Source organism: Theobroma cacao, chromosome 10 (genome assembly GCF_053813885.1).
Source record: "Theobroma cacao isolate CCN51 chromosome 10, ASM5381388v1, whole genome shotgun sequence".
In the NCBI taxonomy this organism is placed as follows: domain Eukaryota; kingdom Viridiplantae; phylum Streptophyta; class Magnoliopsida; order Malvales; family Malvaceae; genus Theobroma; species Theobroma cacao.
In genome coordinates this window covers 28,409,360-28,415,366 of record NC_142648.1, presented here as the reverse complement: position 1 = coordinate 28,415,366, position 6,007 = coordinate 28,409,360, and positions in this window count along the sequence as shown.

Here is a 6,007-nt window from a genome sequence, read left to right as displayed (position 1 = left end):
AAGAGATAACACCTAACTTTTGCCAATCAAAATTCAATGACTCAAAGTCCGACCAATCAAAAGACTTTCAATGAGTCATCATAATTTGTCTCTAAATAAATTAAAATAGTTTAAAGATAATTCAAAGAGATTACATTCTCATCAAAGTCTCCCACTTAGCATTATAAATAGGAGGCTCCTTTAAGCCATTTTCATTCATTCAAAAGCATTCGAAGATTGGGAGGCATTTGAAGATTGAGAGCATTTCAAAGATCAAGAAGAGTAAAAGATTTATGAAGTGAAGATCAAGCGGCAACAAAGTTCGTGATCAAGATCGAGCGGCAGTGAAGTTCGTGATCAAGATTAAGTCATAAAGACCATTGAAGCGAAGATATTAAGTGTTCGTGATCAAGATTAAGTCGTAGAGACCCTTGAAGTCAAGATCAAGCAAAGTTCGTGATTAAGTCATCAAACAAAGTTAAGTGTTCATGATCAAGATTAAGTCTTAAAAACCCTTGAAGCGAAGATATCAAGTGTTCATGATCAAGATTAAGTTGTGAAAACCCTTGAAGCAAAGATTAAGTGAAGTTCATGATCAAGACTAAGTTCGAGTTCGTGACTCTTGAAGAAAAAGTGAAGAAATTAATCAAAAGAATTTCTAGAGAATATCACTCACATCAAAAATTTTATATTTGTCTCATCATTTTGAAGTCAAGAAATTTCAACAAGAAATTTGTTTGTACAAATTTCTAGCATGCCCAGTGGGACCATCTCTACCTCTCATTTCTTTCTTCAAATAAATCTTTAAATATCTCCATGTTGAAATGGCTCTTAAGAAGAATCTCGCCTTTAAACCCACTGTCAATAAACCCGCTGTCAAGCTGCTCGAGTGAATCTTGTAGTCTTTCCAACTTCATTATCAAGCATGGATGTTCCAACACATCCATATGGCACTCGGAGAAAGATAAAAGCTCTTACTAAATTGTATGAACAAAGTTTCCTAATCATCAACCAAAATCCTTTATATGATGCTTCTTCAACAAGTTTTGAAGAAGTTTCCTCCTTTCAACTTGCTTCCTCTAAAAGATCAAGTACCAATCAACTCAAGGAACAGGATGGCTATTCAAGCAACAGCTCTGTTTCATCGTCACCTCGCCAAAGTTCTTTGACAAAAGTGAATTTTGAAGCGATACTTGTCATGACAACTAGAATAGCATTTCTAGAAGAACAAGTTTTGCTTCTTGTGAAAACTGTGAAATCTTTTACAACAAGCATCAAAGAAAAAGATGAACAAGTTACCTCAAAGATTGCAAAAATTAACAGCCTTACTGGAAAGGCACCAATGGATCTTGGTCAAAATCAGCGTCAAGATAATAAAGAGAATTCCACTACAAAGGTGAAAAATAATCTCTAACAAAAATCTAACGAAGTGGTCACCACTAACCAATTGAAGGAATTCATCAAGGAAGCCATCAAGGAACAAGTGGAAAATGTCTCTCAGCCTTTACATAGTATGCCAAGCGATACTCTCAGAGGATTAATAACTCTATTATATAGAGTTATTTTGACACATTCTAGGGGCTTAAGTAGTTAGATCTTTGAGATTTTAGGTTCAAATCATTGCATTTTAGGTGTTTTTTTAATTTAAGTTTGATTATTTGTTGACTAGTTAATTTAAGTTATTTTAGTTAAATTTTATGTTATTCTGTTTTAAATTACTTTAATAGTAATATTGGTAATTTCTCTTATTGCTTTTGTAGGAAGTTTAATGAAAAAGGCTCATTTGATCCAAATATGTGTAAGTATGGTGATGGCTTCATTCATATATGTTGCGGTATTTTGACCATATCTCTGTTTACAGAACTTCAAATGAAGTTATTCTTCAACCACTAGACTTATAAGAGGAAGGGCTACAACTTTTATGTTTACCACTTTAACCAGTTTGGATTGGATCATGATCAAAATATTTGTCTAAATCGGAGTACTATAGTAGAATGCATGGACTGAATATGATGCAATATTTGGAGTATATCTTTCAATCCAGAAGCTCAATTGACATGATTCCTAACCCATTGGAAATTTAAGAGACAGGGCTACAACTTTTTTGTTTTCAACTTTTCCCATTTCGAAACAGATTAGGGTGAAAATTACCAATGAATTTGATAGACCTTGGCAGCGCAGGGAAAACAAGGCTGCAGCGCTGGTGAAAGGAAGCTCACCATACAATTTTCCCAAGAGCACAACACTACACTGCTACTGTAGCAAAAAATCTAGCGCCGTAGCGCTAAGAAATCAAGGTTGCAGTGTTGGGCGATTTTCCAAAAATTAAAATTTTACAGGATTTTGCAAATTAGATTACTTGGAACCTATTTAAAGGACCTTTTTCAAAGGTTTTAAGAGAGAGGCAACAACCAACTATTCTGGAGATTTGGAGCCAAGAACAAAGCAAGAAAACACGACAAATTGAGAGAGAATTGAGATTGCAAAGCTTCAACACTTAGTTTCTTTCTCTACTTTTGTGTTTCTTTTATTTTCTTTGACTTGGATTCATAGCTAAATTTCTTGGGATGTTGTTTTTATTAGTTATTATGAGCTAAATTATCTTTCTAAGATTGTGGTGGATTTCAACTTATTAGTTTCTTTTTTATTTACCATGAATGGGTGTAGTTTTGCTTATTCAAATTTGTTTTTAATGTTTTTAATTGCTTAGCCAATAATTAACTGATTTGTGAATCTAATTGAGACTCAACAGAAAGATTTTAGATTGGACTAAAGTTTGAATAGTGTATGTTCACGTCACTTAGGTGATTTGATTTGTGATTCGGGTAGACATACGCCAATTGCCATACATAGCCACATTAGGACACTTGCTTAATGAACTTAATTTAATTGATTCCTATAAACATATAGTGAACTAATTAAGATAGGTATTTGTACAAGCAACTCGACAGAGACTTATCTATAGCTTTGGATTCTAGGTTAGTAAAACCACCTAGGAAAGATAAATAACAAGAAAAGCTCCTATGAGATGAAATGTTGAATGAACCCATAATCCTAGGTCTTTAATATACTGCTTTTCTCAACTTATTTAGTTTGTTAGTTTATTTAGTGTTTATTTTTAATTGTTTTTAATTAATTTTTCTTTAATTTTTGGATTACTTAAATAAGATTAATTTGTTTTATAATTTTAGTGCTTAATGAAACTTTAGAAACAAATCTTCGTGGGAACCATACTCTACTTTATCACTATATTACTTGTTCGATACGTATACTTGTGTGTGCAAAATCGACAACAAGTTTTTGGTATCGTTATCGGGGATTCTATTTTCTTTGTTAATTGCTAATATTAAATTTTACAGATTAGTCTTAATTTAAGTTTATTTTTGTTTTGCAGTTATGTTTAGCTGTTGTATGAGAAGAGCAAACGGTTTAGACACTATCCCGTGCGATCCAAAAATTAAGAGAACATTTCGTAGACTTCGATGAGAAAATCAACAAAGTGTTCCTCTAATAAATACAACGGCTGATCAACAAGGTGGATAGCAAATCCAAAAGCGCGTAGTAGCTGACAATCATTGCTTAAGGGATTATGCTATTCTTTTGGTACAAGGAATCCATTGCGCATTCGAAGGCCAACTGTTTAAGCAAACAATTTTGAAATCAAGCCAGCTATCATCACCATGATTCAAACATTGATTCAATTTGGGGGTCTTCCAACAGATGATCCTAATGGCTAGATAGCAAACTTCTTGGAGATTTGTAACACGTTCGAGCACAATGGTGTCACAGATGATGCAATTCAATTGAGGCTTTTTCCTTTCTCCTTGAGGGATAAAGCTAAGGCATGGATAAATGCACTCCCTATTGGCTCCATAGCAACATGGGATGATCTTGCTCAGAAATTTCTTGCCAAATTCTTCTTTTTGGCTGAGATAGCAAAAATGCAAAATGACATTACATCATTCATGCAACAAGATTCGGAATCATTGTATGAAACCTAAGAAAGATACAAAGAATTGCTTAGGTGTTGTCCCCATCATGGGCTCCCAAAATGGCTTCAAGTGCAAACTTTTATAATGGTTTGAGTGGGCATTTTCAGACTACCATTGAAGCTGCTGCAGGAGGAGCTTTGATGGCTAATTGATCGATGAGGCATACAATTTGTTAGAAAAGATTGCTGCAAACAACTACCAGTGGCCAGCAAAATGAACAATGCATAGGAAAGTAGCTGGAATACATGATGTAGATGCATTTCAGCGTTATCCACTCAGGTAGCAACTTTAACTAAAACTCTTAAATCTTTTGGTATTAATAGTTTTTCTTATTCAAATTTGTTCTTAATACATTTGATTGTTTGGCCAACAATGAACTGATTTGAGAATCTAATTGAGACACGACAGAGAGATTTTATATTAGACTAAGGTTCGAATAGTGTATGTTCACGTCACTTAGGTGATTTGATTTGTGATTCAGGTAGACATACGCCAATTGCCATGCATAGCCACATTAGGACACTTGCTTAATGAACTTAATTTAATTGATTCCTATAAACATATAGTAAACTGATTAAGTTAGGTATTTCTACAAGCAACTCGATGGAGACTTGTCCATAACTTTAGATTCTAGGTTAGTAAAACCATCCAAGAAAGATAAATAACAAGAAAAGCTCATATAAGATTAAATATTGAATGAACCCATAATCCTAGGTGTTTAATATACTATTTTTCTCAACCTATTTAGTTTGTTAGTTTATTTAGTGTTGATTTTTAGTTGTTTTTAGTTAGTTTTTCTTCAACTTTTGGATTACTTAAATAAGATTAATTTGTTTTATAACTTTAGTACTTAGTGAAACTTTAGAAACAAATCTCCGTTGGAATGATACTCTACTTCATCACTATATTACTTGTTCGATAGGTATTCTTGTGTGTGCAAAATCAAGAACAAGGATGCCACCAAACTATCAGCCACCAAAGTTCCAACAGTTTGATGGTAAGGGAAATCCTCGTCAACATGTTGTACATTTCATAGAAACTTGTAACAACGCTGGCACTTATGGTGATCTTATGGTGACGCAATTCGTTTGCTCTTTAAAGGGCAATGCCTTTGATTGGTACACAGACTTAAAGCTTGGGATGATTGATAATTGGGAGCAATTAGAACGTAAGTTCCTCAATTGCTTCTATAGCACTCGACGTGTGGTGAGCATGATTGAACTTACAAGTTCGCACCAATGCAAAGATGAACTTGTGATTGATTATATCCATAACTGGTGAAATCTCAGTCTTAATTACAAAGAGCGACTATCCGAGTCCTCAGCTCTTGACATATGCATCTAAAGGATGAATTGGGGATTATGCTAATTCTTCAAGGCATTAAGCCTAAGACTTTTAAAGAATTAGCTACTCGCTCTTAGGACATGGAATTATGCATGTTAGCAGCTAGAAATCAAGGACCTCTAATGCAAGAACCAAGGAAAGGTAAGCAAGATGTCCTTAAAGGGGGCAAAGCTTTGGTAGATGAGGGTGAAGGAAAACAATCTATGACTATAAATACCAAACCCATCAAGGTGAATACCAACTCAAAGAAAACCAAAAAGCCAAAAGTTAGCCTTTCACAAGATAAAAGGAAAGCATCTCTGAAAGAAAGACAAGAAAAAAAATGTCTTTTCCCTAACTCAGATATCGCGAGAATGTTGAAAGAACTTTAGAAAGCTAACCTCATTCAATTACAAAAGATGAAGCAGCCGAAAGAAATTGAACGAGTAAATGACCCTAACTATTGCAAGTACCATCATTTAATTGGTCACCTCATAGAAAAATGTTTTGTCTTAAAAGACAAAAGCATGGGTTTATACCAAGATGGGAAAATTGAGTTTGACGAAGAAACGGCTACAGCAAATGTAGCATCAGCAACTAGCATGCTTTCTCCAATTAATGTGTGGAGCAAGATAAAATTTGAATCCTTCGACTGTATAATGTTGGCTTCGAACGTTGAAGAGACATCCAATCCTCAAGATAATGGGGGCAAA